This window comes from Amblyomma mixtum, chromosome 6, assembly GCF_055824585.1.
Source record: "Amblyomma mixtum isolate Tamu chromosome 6, ASM5582458v1, whole genome shotgun sequence".
Lineage (NCBI taxonomy): Eukaryota > Metazoa > Arthropoda > Arachnida > Ixodida > Ixodidae > Amblyomma > Amblyomma mixtum.
In genome coordinates this window covers 140,892,468-140,909,597 of record NC_143017.1, presented here as the reverse complement: position 1 = coordinate 140,909,597, position 17,130 = coordinate 140,892,468, and the positions used below count along the sequence as shown (strand labels likewise).

Here is a 17,130-nt window from a genome sequence, read left to right as displayed (position 1 = left end):
TGCTTTATAGTCAGACGCTGCAGTAAGTGAAGATCGCGGTCTGGCTTTCGGTGCTTTACAAGCACTGTTTACGAGAATCAATCAATCAATCAATCAATCAATCAATCAATCAATCAATCAATCAATCAATCAATCAATCAATCAATCAATCAATCAATCAATCAATCAATCAATCAATCAATCAATCAATCAATCAATCAATCAATCAATCAATCAATCAATCAATCAATCAATCAATCAATCAACAATTTTATTTCCTTAGAAAAGGAGGAGTACGGGACTAAAAGCTCGAACAGCTTGACGAGGTCCCGACCCCTTGTTAGTTGGCATGACAGCAGGATGACGGCCAGTCTTACACAAAAATGAAAAAATATCACAAAGCAACGGGTAATACAGAATTAAACAAGACGGCAATCAATCGGAGAAGCAACAAAAGGTAATACAGATAAATCAACACACATAAGCAACATTAGTGAACAAAATTAGGCGAATAGGAAGGCATGGTTTAGTCTTGCGAATGAAGAAGTTGACAAAAACGTTTAATGCGACAGTTTCGGTTTCTGGAGGGATCAAAATTTTGTCGGTCTAGTAAGTTTAACAGCGAAGGTAATGTATAAGATACAGATTGTTCATCATAGGAGGTTCTCGGGGTGTGTACAAACCACATTTCTTTATGTCGGGTCTGACGAATATTTGTGTTTTCTTGGAGTTTTGCCAGATGAGTTATGTAATCAATGCCAAACTTTACAAAACCTTTGTAGCACAACATCAACCTGTAATTATAAAAACAAAACACAGGAAGAATTTCATATTTTGGAAAAAGTGGTTTTGTGGAGTATGTATAATGGACATCAGCTATGTAACGTACAGCTCTTTTTTGTAGCAAATGTAGTTTCTGCAAGTTTGTCACGCCAGTTGTGCCCCACACCACAATGCAATACTGTATGACAGATACCACCAGTGCATTGTACAACATTAATTTTACCTTGGTCGGGAGAATGCGACGCAGACGAGCAATGACACCAATGGCAGATGACAATTTTGATTGTAGGTGATCAACATGCTCATTCCAGGTAAGGTGCTTTGAAAAATGCACCCCAAGGATGTTAACGGAGTCCACTATCTCTAACTGCTCACTGCCCAGACACAAATTCATATTAGTTGTCAACATCTTACCTCTAGGCGTGTACAAGATTACTTTTGTTTTCTTCGGGTTGATTTTTAAACAGTTTATCGCGGACCAGCGTTCTAAGTCAGACAGCGTCTTATTAGCCTTTATTTCTAGATCTGTTTCCACGTTGCCTGTAATAAAAATGGTTGTGTCATCGGCATACGAAACGAATGTAGCATTATCTGTGCAGCTTGCAATGTCATTTATGTAAATTAAGAATAAAAGTGGGCCCAAAATGCTTCCTTGCGGCACACCAGTGGTAACTGCCTTCCGTGAAGATATTGCGTTATTGGCATCTACAAACTGTGACCTGTGGGACAGATAAGATGACAAAAGCGAGTGGGCGATTCCACGCACACCATACATTTCTAATTTGTTAAGAAGAATGGAATGATTAATTAAATCAAAAGCCTTAGAGAAGTCTATATATATGCCTAACGCCATATGCTTACACCTGAACGTGTCTAAAATTATTTCTTTTTGGCTCAGGAGGGCTGTTTCCGTAGAGCGATGCTTTCTAAAACCATGTTGAAAGTCTGCAATCAAATGGTGGCGGTTGAAGAATGAGAGTAATCGCTCATGCATTATCTTCTCAATGCCCTTAGAAAATACTGGAACTATTGATATAGGCCGATAATTATTCAGTGCAGTTTTATCACCGCGCTTGAAGACGGGAACAACGCGGGTGATTTGCATCCTCTTAGGAAAGGTACCTGTTGATAATATTATGTTGTACACATGGGCAAGAATAGGGCTTATAATATCGAGCACAAACTTTACAGGGCGAATCTGGATACCATCGGCATCTAGTGACTTGCTATTGCTTGTAGCTCTGATACATGAAAAAACTTCAAGAGAGGTAGTGGGAGCAAGGAAAAGCGGTGCTCCATTCCTGTTTACTGGAAGAAACTGAGCGTAGTTAGTGAGGCTGTGTTCTAAGTCCTGTTGCGGTGCTTGAGTAAAAACGTCATTAAATGCGTCTGGTACTGCATCTCCAGAAATTTGCTGCCCATCATGTTTCAATATATCAGGAATAGCTGAGTAGGAGATAGGCTGTAACAAAGCATTCAATTTGCGCCAAAGTACATCACTTCGCTGGTTAGCAGGGTCACTAAATATTGCTAAAAAATAAGCATCTTTGGCTGCTCTAAGTTTTTTGTTAAACTGTTTCTGTATTTCTTAAACTTCTTAAGTAAGGCTTCATCCCTAGATTTTACAAATTTGGCATATAAAAAATGTTTTTGTTTAATCATGTCAAGAAGCTCAGGGGTCAGCCAAGGTTTCCGCGCTTTTGATGGCCTTGTAATTTTTTTGCGTGGAAAGTGTGTAGCATGTAATGGTTTAAAAATATTAATAAAAGCGGAATATGCAGAGTCACTGTCTTGTGCGCAATAAAGGCTATCCCAAGTTTGCTGAGCAATGGCGTGGCGAAAAGCCTCCAGATTTGATGGCGTGATTGACTGAACATAAACTGGTTCCTTAGTTTTCTGAATCAAATGATTGATCTTACTTACTAGTAAAATGATGCCTAGATGGTCACTGATATCAGTGTACAGAACGTCGGCCTTTAACGAATGAATATTAATATTTGATATGAATACATCCAATAAGGAGGCACTGTCAACAGTCACGCGTGTTGCTGTAGAAATTGTATTCGAAAAACCGCAAGTTGTAATTAGAGTCTGGAAATCCTTTTGCAGCGGAGAAGATGACAGCATGTTTATATTGACGTCACCTCCTAAAACTAGATTCATTTTTTCTTCTGTTGCATAACTAAAAAGCTTTTCAAAGAAAGCAAGAAAGCGGGTGGCATCGCCTGATGGCGGTCTGTACACAACAGAGAACAAGTTTGTACGGTTTTGTAGTGTTAATACCTCATAATCAGAAGTTATAGCGGTGAAATCGTCGACTGGTTCAGCAACAATATCATCTTTGAGCAAAAGCGCTACACCGCCCCCTCGCTTATCATCTCGACTACAGAAGAACGACTGATAACCAGAAAGCCGGAACAATTGTGCTGTAGGCGTTAACCAAGTTTCGGTTAACATTATGACTGTAATCGGTATCCTAAAGCTATGTATTAACATGGTCAGTTCATCTGTCTTATGTGCAAGCGATCGAACATTTTGATGAAAAAATGTCATTGCTGGTTTTTTATCTGATATAAAATCTTTTACCTCGGATGGCAGATAACCCATATTTTAAATAAGGAGCCACCAGAAAAGATGAACACATTTGTTGTTCTTAAGTCATTTTCTGCAAATCATCAAGATGGCAAATGGGGACAATGAGACTGCCTTCTGATTTCCGGGCGAAAATCTTGCCGTTTCGATACCAGGCATACTTCCGGCCGAGTTCTTTCTTTTTGCTGTTGACCGCTCCAAACAAGCGTTTCATGGGAGGAGATAAGTGTTCATTGATGTAAATCGGAGTACTGGGCTGCAACTCTAACTGTATATCTTCTGTTGTCAGCCGTTTTTTTCTTGCTTTCTCTAGGAAACAGTCACGCTTGGCTCTGTGTTTGAACTGCACCACAATATTAGGACTATCAGCGTTTCCACTTGTCCTAACCCGGTGGCAAATTTCAACATCAGAATCCTCTAAAGGTACATTCAAGTGCATCTGCAAGTTTTCTGGTTATATCCAGGGTGTTTTCTGCTGGCTCCGTTGGTACACCTTTGATTTCTATGTTGAAACACCTGGCATGCTGTTCATTTTGCATCAACCTTACTTCTTGATCCTTAAGTTTTGCGAGCAGGGCATCTCGGTCCTTTTCCAGACCCTGCAATGCGTCTCTTAGATCAGAATTTTCGTTTTTCAGCTCACTAACAGATGTTTTCATTTCCTCATAGCTCTTGTTCGCAAATTCCAAAAATTCTTTCCAGGCATTCGCGCAGTTCTCTCAATTCATTCTTGAACTCACGTTTAAGGTCTTCGAAAAGTTTAGCGAGCTCTTGCTTTCCTGTCATTGCTACCACCAGAGCGTGGTGCAACACGGAGATAAGCGAAAACAAGATCGCGAGTGAAACAGTCCGCACGGGAACACACAAAAACAATGTATGTGCATGAACAGGAATATGGCAGCAGAAGCTACGGCCGAGTGTTTATCCGACTATTTAAGAGGGCATAGAAATCACCAACCTGTACAGGCGGAAAGAAACAGTTCAGAATGCGTGCTCCCGGCCGCAACCGCTGCTGCCAACTGATGCGAAGGTGCTTCTTGCAGGGCTTTTTAACCAAGGGGCTTGGTGTCCCGCGCAGGCGCGCTGTGGTAGACAGTAGGCAGTAGACACGGCCACCGCCACGATGCTTTTTCTTGGGGCGATAAGCGCTGCAGCCAGGGTAGATGAAGTTTTCTTGCCGGTAGTTCCTTGCAGCTGTGATCTGTACAGGCGGAAAGAAACAGTTCAGAATGCGTGCTCCCGGCCGCAACCGCTGCTGCCAATGTCTAAAAGACATTGCAATGTCTAATGCAATGTCTAAAAGAGTCGAAAAATGAGAGCATAAAAATTACTGCTGAGCAGTGAGCATAAAGCGAGTAGCCTCAACCAGCAAACGTGGCTGGCAGTAAGCCCAAGGTATGCCTGAAATATTGACTTGGTAAGTGCCACACATTACTATAAATATCAGAGCGAAAAGTGCGAAAAATCTCATTTCGCAAATGAGCCCGCTGTAAAATAAGTTATTACGGTAATAAAAACTCCCTGCAATATGAACCTTTATAAATATGCAATAGCTTATTCAGATCGAAATTTAAGCTGCTGAGAAGCCAGTTGATTTTGAAGTTTTGGCGACCAGCAATGAATGCTGAAAATTACTGGAAACCGCACCTAAAAAGATCAAGCCAAATTACACCTAACCTAAACGACTACTTTTTTTCAAGTCTAATACTGGGTGTTTCAGGAAAGACTGAATAATTTTCAAAAATAGAGTTTTTGGGGTCAACTAATGACTTTTGCGACATAGTATTACCAGTGCTGGCGGGCACCGGACAGCCGGTGAATTGCCTTCAGTAGTAAGCTGGTTAACAAATTTCTGATAATTACCCTTTCATTTATCACAGCTAGGCAACTGGTTACAATTACAGATTTGTAGCTGGTGGTTAGTAATAGCCATATCAGTTTTTAAAATTTCGAAAACGCGATTATCCTCGGCGCTGTAGCTCGACGAACTCTGGCTACATCGTGCCGAAATACATGTGGTTTCGAAAAGCATGAAGGAATAGCAACCTTTCCAGTGCACGAAACTGGTCAAAAAAGCCAAAATTTGTCTAGTCGCAGCGGCAATTGTAATCGCGTTTTCGAAGTTTTAAAAACTGATACGGCTCTAACTGCAAATAGACACCCAACTCTAATAGTTAAAAAGTTAATGAATAAAAATTAATTAACCATCTTAATACATAAGATGATTCACCGGTTCTCTGGTGTCCGCCAACACTGGTACTATTATGCTGAAAATGACATATTTTTACTTTAAAAAAAACCTATTTTAGAGAATTACTTGAAGTCTTGCCTGAAATACTTCGTATAAGCGATCTACGAACACCTTCAGAATACCGCGTTCTTTCTTTCTGCGGGGGGTGTTTCCTCTCACAACTTCATTGATGAGTGAAACGTACATCCCAAGCACATACTACATAGATTTAGAAAACCACGTCACTTCCACTTCCTCTGGCACTGCTGTAAACGAAATGAAAATAAACGTAGCTAGCTTATACCAAAAATTCCAGAAATGCTCCATCACTTCAAAGACTTATACGACTTAACTTATCGTTATAACTTATCGTTCAGTGTTGTCATGTCCTCCGCCATAAAGCGTTAACCAAATAACACTAGTCTCCTATTTAAAAAATTAGCTACAACTACTCGCGTTAAAAGTAACCTAAGGCAGAACATATATAAAATTTTGAACAATTGCTCGTAGCTCATGACTTAATGGCCACATCGATTCCTTTAAGCTAATCTAATATGCAGTCTCACTAGAACACATGTACGGTCCGGAGAAATATACTAATTTTTGAAGACTATTCTACCGTATCAAGCTCCAAATACCAAACTTTTACGTGAGAGAAGGCTAATGAAAGACGAAATATGCACGATTATCACCTTGGCATTTAGTTGTAATTAAAATTGATAGAAACATTATTTGTTTCGTAATTTCACTCATCTACTTTGCAGGGAAGAATACTATTTCTAAATATATAAAAATGGATGGTACCAACAGGGCAGTTAGTCATGGAAAGCATCATTTGCAGCGTTCGCTCGCCTGACTAATAAATATGGATCCCTCATTAGCTTTGCTTTGCACTCATATGTCTATCAGAATCACTTAACATGCAAGTAATGCTACTACTTCACCGCATGCTGCACAAATGCTCTGTATGCTGTAAAGTGCACTAATGCTGCTGCTCTTGTAGAACAATAGGGCACTGCAGCCTCATTGAGCGGTGTGAGAATTTTTTTTGTCTTTACCAATCCCTCGTACAGAAGATTTAATAGACGGAAACAAATAGTATAATTTCATTTTATTCGGTTATTTTATGACTGACATAAACACAACGTGAACTAGCGCTCAAGACAGCAAGCGATCGGAGATGGATTCCTTAAAAGTGTAAACCTCCGGCTTCTTGAAAAGGTAAGCATTGAAAAGCATTGAAAAAGTTACGCCGAAATTTCCGGCAGCCCACCCTTAACCGCCTACAAACTTATTGCGTTTACGGCTAAGATATCGCAGCCGGCGATGACTTCAGTCTGTCACCGGCCAAATAAGTTCAGGGATGTTTTTACGTCCCGAAGCCTCAGATGGATGAAGCAATGAAGAAAGTGAAATATGGCGCAACTGACGTGAGTCAAGTCTCCCTTTATTCGGCCCTTTTTCTACTGTCTCCTCCTTCAAACTTGCTTCCTCTCAAGTTGCTCGTGCGTGCGTGTGTGCGCGCGTGACGAGAGAGCCACGCGAACAATTCTGCACACCTGGTGCCTTTTTCCGTTCCGCAATTCCGGGGGCTTTTACGGGTCTTCGCCGCTCCTGAGCGAAAGGTGCTCGCTACAGCCCCTTCGCGGGAGATGTCGAGTGCGAGGATCCCAATCGAATAGGAATAGGCACCCACACCGCTATGCCATTGTTCTTCGCGCAGGTTTCTTGCCTTAGCACATCTTTCTCGGCCTGACTTTTTTTCGCATCTCCTCTCTTCGGCTTTGTTGTTTTTATTTTTCTTTCTCCTTCTGAAGTGGAAGCGAGCAAGCGCCTATTGTGGAATTGGCTCCGGTCTCGCTCCTGCCGGCCTTTCCCTGGTGGCGACTGAACGAAACGACCCAGCGCGGAGGAAGGCGGCTTCGACTTTGCTGAGGAATCTCATCTCGTAGGAATGGCCCCGTCCACTCTATAGACCGCGTTTCCCTTCCGCAATGGACGCCTTATCTCGCCCAGCGAGCCCTGACCTTCTCGCCTCTCGCTCTCTTTCGCTTCTTCTTACCTTCATTGTTTTCCCCACATTTCCCTTCGGCGTCGTTCCCTCTTTCACTCCTCAGCCGCGTGCCTTCTCGTCCCCGCCCTGAATGCGCTCGCCCGGGGTTCTCCGTTACAACCGCGGCGCCTCGACTCTTATTTGCGAACAATAGAGGCGATAAAGAGAGGACGTCTCGCCACCTTTCCCTCCCCTCCCATCTTCTCTCTTTTTATTCTCGAGTGCGCGTCTTTATTTCGGCATCTGGGACGAGTCTTCCTTGTCTTTACGCCTTTCTGCTTTCCCCTCGGTTCCCTCTTATTCCCTCCCCGGCTCCCCCGCTGGGGCGTTCAGAATTCCGGGGACCCGCGTGGCCCTAAACGCTTCCGGAAGAATCGAAGCTTTAGGGCTTCCACTTCCGTCTTTCCTTTTCCCAGCGCCCTCTTCTTCCGCCTCGTTCAGATTTCTTTGCAGTCTCCGCCTCAATTTCCGCTTCGCTGAGGCAGCGTGCGTGCGTGCCAGTTTGACTTCATTGTTTTATTGCACTCAATTGTAGTGCCTGATGTGCGCAGGGTAATGCCGCTTTGATCTATCGCGCTTAATTAATGTCATTCCCAAAGCAGCATAGGATCGTGATAGTTCGTCCCATACTAGTGTGGGTATGCGCTCGACAGCTAGAAACTGCCTGCCGCCCTGCTCCAACGTCACTGACTCTTGCTGCGTCGAGTAGGGCAACGACCTCTGTACGTTAACTGTGCAGACTACTTGTTTTTGTGTTAGCCATTGTTTCTGACCATAGGTGGCGCTTAATAATGGGTAGATCAATAAGTTCGGTCGCCATCACTGCTTAAACTGTGTTTTGTTCGTTTTTACTGCAGGGACGTGAAGTTACATTGCAGTGAAATACTGCAATGCGATGATTTCGAACCGTTCATGGCAGAAGTGGATGGTCCAACAGGCCTGTACATGAAGATTACCTTGCAGGTAAAAGAAAGAGAAGGCAGACTTATCGACGACCCACCCACGGCAATTCTAAAGCAAGTTGCGTGGAAGCGGCTGTGCATTCAAACAAGTCAGTTTTAAGTGCCGGTGTTAATAAAAGCTAGGTGAGGAAAACATGGTTAGCGAAGCTTGAGACGGGGCACCAAGGCGTAGAGGTCTGTGTCCTGTAGAACACTTGCACCGCTAACGAATTTGTGCTGTTTCCTCAGTTGAAGGCGGCTTCGCTTTTGCTGAGTGCTGAGTAATCTCGTCCCGTAGCAATGGCGAAGTCCTCTCTATAAACCGCACTCAGATTTCTCGGGCGACGATCACATTTCTCTCTTTCATCATTGGTGTTGAGAGCAAGTTACACGTAAGCACAGTTATGCCTCATGCCTGATCTTACTCCTGTTGTGCTAACAAAGTCAAGCTTTCACTATAAGCGGAACTTCCTCACGGGTTTGCTCACGTCGCTCTAGGGGCCGTGAAACTAGTGGTGTGGTACATCTTCTTACAAAACTAAATACGATTAGGACTGCTGTCTTTGACTTGGAGCGTTCATTTGGAAGTGTTGCAGGCGTCTACTTCAGCCAGGAAATCAACAAGATCATGTACGGGAGCTGAGTACAACGTTGACAGCGCCGCATTCAGGAAACAGCAGCCTAAGATCGAAACGGAGAAAATGCAGACGAATTTGAAGATGGTGAACACATATCCTCAAACGTGAGCAGCAAACTTTTTTAGGGTGTCCTACAAGGGAGTTTGCTTTTGTTCCTAAGTGACAGCTGATGCACACTCCAACACGGCACAAACGCATAAAACATCAGTACCAATGGAAAATCAGTACCAATGGAATTACCATCATTTGGGATCCATACTTATAATGGCACGGGGTGCCAATACAGAAAACGAGACAGAAAAAGCGCCCATACCCAGAAAACTAATTTCGCTCTAACGAGAACTTTCTCTGGCGTTTTCTCCAACTCACATAACATTTCCTTTTTTCTTCCTTCGCATGCAAGCTCCGAGATTGCGGGATATTCCCTCAGCGCGCAGGCTGCCAAACTCACCGTCCAGCTGGGAGTCTTTGGCAGACAGCGAAGATGAATCGTTCTCATCGGCAGCTCCTTTTCATGGCAGACTACCTGGCAAACAATTTCCAGGGCATTCCTCCTGGTCTCGACGGGTCGATCGGCAGAAAAAAAAAAAAGACCTACTCGAGCCCGTGCCAGCCCTACACTCACAAGTGTTCGGCAACAAAGAGCCGATAGAGAACTTGCGAAACCAAGTATTTGTCTTGCGTTTCTCACTTTCAAGGATAAATATGGCGTTTCATTCACGAAGGTTCTAAAACTGTGGCGCTTGACAAGACAGTTGATTCTTCCCATGCACAAAATAATGCGTGACATGGAGTCGGCAGCAACAGCTTGCATTACTTTCACGCTGGCGCATTCCACCTGAATTCACGAGAACACTACTCTGGTAACCAACGACGTCACGGCAGTTACGAAGTGCGAGCAGCTCTTCTTTTTTTCTTTTTCCGCCTCCAGTAGTGTGCGGATTCCTGCCCTTGACTGAGCGTGGCTTGTAGGTAGTGCAGTTATTAGTACTGCCCAGAACACGCGAGCAATTTAGTAAGAAAAAAGTTATCTTCAACAGCGAGAATCACGCCTTTCACGTAACGCTAAAAGCGCTCGAAAGTGCACAGCACAGTGGAGCATAACGTGACACGGGGCAAAGCGCGACATTTTAACGTGTAAGCGCTAAGGATACCGTTCAGCGGAAACCCCGGCATCGGCGTTGGCGTGCAGAGAAAAGTAGGCGGCATACCTGCCACTTAGGTCGCATCGCCTTGTGACGTCATCAAAACCTGCCCAACACGGCGGGTGGCAGTTAAATTAATGACTGGTGGAGACAGGTTGGTCGGGTAGAGTAATCTCAATCCCAAAAGACCCATCGGTGACTGTGCTTAAAATAGCCACCTGCCGGGACAGAGCTGCATTGCGCAACCACTGCGCTGGGAACGGTATCACGACTCTCCCCGATCTGTGAAGACAAGTAGAGGATGAACAATTGCGCATACATGGGCATGTAGGCAGAACATACGTGGCAGAGAAGGAGTACTTGTGCGGGAGGGATCTCTGATCGTATCGCATTGTACTATTACGGGTAGATTAAGCGTTATGTGATGTTGAAAGAAAGACCGGTGTCTGTGTTTACGAAATTATGCGCAAAGAGGACCCCAAGCCGCTGAAGGGACCGATTAACCCTATCGCGATATACTCTTAAGGCGGAGCTGTTAGCGGAATCTTTCGTTACTTAGCGCCGACTAACTTTTAAATGACCTATCATATCAACTTTGTATTTATGTGCTGTTGAATAGCCTGCCACATGTTCACTGCAATTGATTGGCCCTTTTTAGGCCGAGGAAAATAATGCGAAGCGAGCACTGGTGAACGAGAAAGCGGTCCAAAAGGCGCGAAAGTTGCGCCTTGGGCACTTAAAATATAATTATTTTAGCAGCAGGCTAGATGTGGGTAAAACGTGACGTCGTAATGGTCTGGTGTGTCTAATGTAAATTTAATGGTTTCATTGCTTAGACTAGAGCTGTACTTGTGTTTTGCCGCTCTATAGGATAGTGTGAATGTACAAAAAAGAAAACAGTGAATGCCAACTAGCGCGCAGAAAGCGTGAAGAAAGCCCTGCAGAGAGGCAAGCAGCGCCGTCGCCGTCAAGCGCTTTGGTGTTCCCAAAGACGTCCACCAATGTACATTAAAGAAAATGAGAGAATGTAAAAAGTAGAAAAATGTATAAAAACTCTCGCGAACTTCAACATCGCACTCTGTACGGCAGGCACGAGAACTATTTGTGCAACACATTCTGGCAATAGAACACGATCTGTTCGGTCTGCTTACAATTCAATTAAAACTTGTGTTCAGGCTCTACGAATCGAACCAAATTGCATATCCATCCAGCGCGGCTCAGTGAAAGAGCAACAACTTGACTAAAACAGAAGAAGTTGTGATGAAGGCCGGAAATTAAAAAAAAAAAACAATCGCGTAGACAGGCTTCATGCTGGGCCCGGCGGTAGAATTGACTAGGTAGCATCGGGTTATGTAACAAAACAGTGCTAGGTGCAGTCATATATTACAGTGTATGCTATTAGAATAGGCCCGCAAACATTGTCTAGATGTCCATGGAGCCAACTTCGTGTGCGTTCAGTCTCATTTCGTCCTATGCGGTAGGGCGAAATGCGGCATTTTGTAGTTTTAAATTTCATAAAATTTTACTGCGTTCGGTTTCAACTGGACGTTTCCTATTTGGTGAGCGTGATGCCGGACTGCAGCAAATAATTCTGCAATATTTTTTTTAATTTAATATATATCTGTGAACAAAAAAAACTCGGGGGAAGCTTAATCTCGCCTTTAAGAGTAGGACACGATAGTGTTATCGGGTCCCGTTCGCATCAGATAGTCATTTACCTTATTCCTAATTAGCTTACCAATAATTACTCACGTACGCATGAGTACATGTCCCTAAGACATCTAAGTCAAAGACCACAACTCATTCAGTAGGTGCGTTTTTATTTAGCTTGCCAGAACCAACCTTCGTGGCCGATGTTTTCCGCGCATGCAATACCGCAAAGTTGAACCTGTTGTTTCGCCCAGAATTCATTTTAGCCAAATGTTGCTGCAAGTAACGGACATTTAACAGGGATTGGACTTTTTACCGGATTGGTTTCCTCTCCTGATGCGCTGTATACCCTTGCCGGCCTTTTAGTTCTGTTATGTTTTCTATCAAGTTTATGCCACGTAGCGTCTACCTAGGTGCTCTGCAAATAGTTTTTTGTGTGTATATACACACAGACACACGCACAGACACTCACCAATATATATATATATATATATATATATATATATATATATATATATATATATATATATATATAGCACAGTAAGGTAAACGTACTTGGTTGCTAGTTTAAAATAAGATGCGAAATTGAGAAACGCTTCGTTTATTGGGAGTCGACGTTTCGGACAGAGCCTGTCCTTTTTCAAGACTTTTTCAAGTCTTGAAAAAGGACAGGCTCTGTCCGAAACGTCGACTCCCAATAAACGAAGCGTTTCTCAATTTCGCATATATATATATATATATATATATATATATATATATATATAAAGCTGTCGCATTATAAAGCTGTCGCTTAAAGCTGTCGCATTAAAATAATGGCGACGATTTGCAAATTTGTGTCGCGTTTCACCGCACTCTACACTAGTGGGCAGTGAGTCGAGACACCGGGTTTCGGCTACAGTCACGGAAAAAAAGCTAATAACCGGTAAATGTCGTACTTACACACTCACACGAGGTATGGTTACACACGGGAAATACAGCGTATATTGCCGTGCGCTCCAGCCCGTGTTTAACGAGGTTCTTACAAAGGAACCCTTGTTCGAGATGGTGGACAATTCTGATCGCCATTGTTTGCGCGAGTATAGAACGCCCGCATGTTTGAAGTCGGAGAAAGATTGCGAATGAACGAAACTGGAATGGAGAGAGCATGCGGGCTTTGTTCTATAGGGCCGCGTCAGAACTCGTCCCGGAACATACCGCGTCAGAATCAATTATTACGGTACCGTTTACGATGACATAAGTTCTGTACATGCATCTGTGAAACGTAGCTAGGCAAGGTCTGATGCGTTAATAAATTGGCCGCTTAAGTGCTCTGGTATTGTAGAAATATCGGAGCTGGCCTTCCGCGTTAAGATTTAATGCCAACAGGCGCTGCGGCGGCGATCTAACGTGCTCGCTGCCTAAATCTGCCATCGGTTAAAATGGGCCACAAGTACTGCATCAAAGAGCAGAAAAACATATTAAATTATTTTTTTTTGCTTCGCGCACTTGCCATAAAGCATAATTTGGGTCAGTTGTATACTAGAGTGAATCTTGTAAGGTGTCTTCATGCAGGGACCGAAGAAGGCTCCTGCTCTTATTGTCGGTGAGCCACTTGGATAAATCCTTCTCCCTTGTCGCCGGTAGTGCCACCCCCTGTGAAATGCCTGTCCTTGAAGCCCTTGTCCCTTGCACAAGTCCGCAGCAGGGGGCCGACATTCACGTATGCAGCCGGAGTGGCACACTTCGGGCAGGTGGTGGGTCCTGCGTCTTCTTGTGAGCCCCGTCGACACGTGACCGACGCGGTAAGAGCCGCCCCAGCCCTGACCTTTCTAAACGATACCTCCTCCAATCTGGTTAGGTTATGAGGGATGGGGAAAGTGCTCGGGAGAATGAGGGCGCGTGTACTTTTCCTTAAGGAAGACACTAACATGGGGATAGCGGAGGGGTCACCAAAAGGGAGCCTGGTGTGGGATGCATTAGTGTTTGGAGCTTGGTGTTGGTGTGTAAGATTGTCTACTCTTCTATGCTCAGTGCTCTCAGCATCGCCTTGTGTCCAGTGTATCTGAATGCGTATCTTTGTTTTCTTGTTGAATGCATGTAACTCCTGAGTGACACATAGTGTCTTTGTCACTTTTTTCAGTTGTTTTATGGCGGATAAGGAGTCTGTGTAGATATAGGCTTCTGTTATAGACTCTATTTTATTTATAGCCTCCATAGCATCGCGGATTGCATAAAGTTCCATAACAAGCGGATCCCGATGGCCTGATACTTATTCATGATGTACGTTCAGCTCCGCCAAATTAACTTGCGTGTTTGCTGCAGTGAAATACGCTTCAGTGCCAGCCTTACTGAAAGCCTGAAAACACTCAAAAAAGATGCTACGAGCTTTTACGCGATTGTTTTTGTCAGTTTTGTTTTTACGGTTTTTGCAGAGTGACAGCCAAGAATTACTACTTGGTACATTAGATAGTCTTGATCAGCAAAACATATTAAGTTCCGCTCAGCCTGTGACTTTGTGTTGTATTTGAGTGCTACTGCCTACTTCAGACTGCAAGTGCTTTTTAGTCGAATGAACCACAGTTTTTACTAGAATAGCTCTGTGTAGCCTCTGAGATTACCGTTAGCATCATGACTAATACCGCTAAAACCTTGGGGAGTTTATGCCCAATCTTCTGCTATGTAGCACAGGCATTACATGAAATTAATTTCTTGTTTTCAGTGCTGGCTGCGGTACATAACAACCGACCCCACAAAACAGTCGGATGAGCATTTTTTTTCTATAAAAGAATGAATTTCGATCTAGAATCGTCAATTTTTATATATGCTTACGTATTTGCATTCTTTTTTTTTTTTTGGGGGGGGGGGGGGGCAAAGCAAACGACGTACAGCTGCGCCAGAGTAGCTTAGTTTTCAGCGAAGAAAATCTCTAGGGAAGGCAGGAGAAGGAAACTAAGTTGGTCAAGACATCTAATGCGTAGCAGAGATAACCGAAGCTTTGCTAAGGTAAGATAGTAGATTTTAAGTGAGGGAAATCGCAGCCTAGGGCGGCAAGGAGTTGTTTGATGAGTGGGTTGAGGGAATCTGTCGACATAGGGCGAAGTCCTGCGACTGGCAGCAAGACAGAAGGAAATCGGAGACTGGTGGCTGAGGTCTTTATCCTGCTGCGGACATGACATGAACGATGACACGAATAGTATAACCGTTGCACTGCTGTGGCTGTGAGTAGTGCGAAGCATTCGGCTCGACGCCCGTCTTCAAGCAGAATGCGGGATAGAAGGAAATCCGTTGCACGTAGGAATGCACTGCTGGTCTATTTAGTTACTCACATAAAGGTAAAAAAAAAAAACGCTGCGAAACGACGACAACCCTGGGACGGGCACCGACTCTAGCTGAGTCAGGTGTACTCTCGAGTCGTACAGCTTTTATTAAAGTACACAGCTCTAAGGGTTACCTTTACAGCCTTGCACTAGGCCTCTTCAGAACCCTAAGGTTCTCCGGAAGTGCTGAGCCCTAAAGGCTGTACATGGCCGCAGTTTCGGCGAAATGGCTACAAGGTTAGGTTATTCACTGTCTTTTCGTAGTCGGTGCGAACACTTCAATACGGAAGCAAGCATAAAAAAAGAAGCCGAACGTCAGCCCCGTCGCCTTTATAAATGTTGGGGAGCGCAGGATTTCCTATATAGACTAACAAAGTGTAGCCACGCCTCAACAGGGGACGGATGATCCATCAGAGCTGTGGCTCAGATCAGCTACGCCACCGCGCCTTTGCTATCGTTTCGCTGGAAACGGCACGCCATGACCAGCGCCGCTCTGAGCGGAGCCGTGCCTCAGCACCCTGGGGACACGCCTGGTCCCGCTTTTGTGCGCGCATGTGCGTGCGTGTGTGTGTGTGCGTGAGTGAGCGCATTCCCGGGACGGGATAAATGACGCCTTTCCTTATTTATCCGTGACAGTGCAGCACACACACAAAAAAAACGAGGCCGGAGCCAATCATCGTTCATCGTTGACAAATTGCGGGCCGCCTTGCCATTCCCCGTAGCTAAGCCTCGTCGCGGGAAGGATGACGGCCAAGTCTTCGCCGGTGGAGACAGTCCTTCGGCACGTTCTGGCTGGGATTTGGGAAAACGGGAAGGCAGTTAATCGCTCTCATTAGGGAAGACACTTCCGAAGCAAATACAGGCGCTGACGACCCGAACGGGTACGCCTGAAGGGAAAAGATGAAAAATAAAAACAAAGGATAGGAGCCAGGAAGCATCGACAGTCACTAAAAGCTGCCCGAGGCGGCGAAGGAAGAACAGCGCGCTCACAACAAAAATCCCGGACGGAAAGGAGGTCTTGAAGCGATCATCCTCCCGGGGGGAAAAGATAATTCACGTTGTCCCTTCCAATAAGGCGTTGAGACTTTCGCTTCAGGACGGCGTAATGGCATCGCTGGGCTGCTCAAGGACGAAATGAGTGGACGGCGTTCTTCCTTTCTCCGCAAAGCATAGGCAATCACACCAAAAGTGATACGATCAAAATTAAAGGCCCGCGATGGTAAGGAGAAACATCGACATCGGGGAAGTCCAGCGGCCATTTTCGCAATCGCCAGCGGGAGATTAACGCCACGTCACATGAAATATGTGCCACGCGAAAAGACAGAGATTATATTTAGTGCCACATTTTACGACTGTTTTTGCTTCACAAACGTCGGATAAATCGAGTACGTCGTCGGTTATTTTGAGCGATAACCGCAATAAAGAAGAGTTTTTTTTTTGTTGATCGAAGTTCCAAACACCACAGATATTCCCCTTGTTCAATGCTTCCGGGTGTAATTGCATTTATATATTTTTGGCTCTTGTGCAGTGCTCTAATTAACGCTATGATGAAATGGTGTTTTTTTTTTATAAAGGCATTCAGGCTACAATTCTGCTTAGTGAGCAAAGACTAGTGTCTTACGACACAGTACTGGCAATGTGCAAAAACCTTAGAAGGGGGCGAAATTAGAAGTTGGAGAAAGTTCGCATGGACGACAATCCTTCTTCATGCCGAAAGGCACATGGCATAACGAAGTTGCTCCACTTTACACTTTCTGTACCTACAGCCTGCATAAAGGGAAAAAAAAAACTGCAACTTTTTCGCAATTTCATAATACTTGCTG

General features: G+C 44.3%; 1 long non-coding RNA gene across 1 annotated transcript in view; it reads right to left on the bottom strand.

Moving 5' to 3' along the window:
* Positions 1 to 3,201: 3,201 nt before the first annotated feature.
* The window catches only part of LOC149340608 (uncharacterized), a 95,186-nt gene continuing 81,257 nt past the window's right edge, over positions 3,202 to 17,130 (bottom strand). The window contains exon 5 of the long non-coding RNA XR_016283637.1: positions 3,202 to 4,555. This is a non-coding gene — a long non-coding RNA (uncharacterized LOC149340608). The remainder of the gene's footprint in view (positions 4,556 to 17,130) is intronic.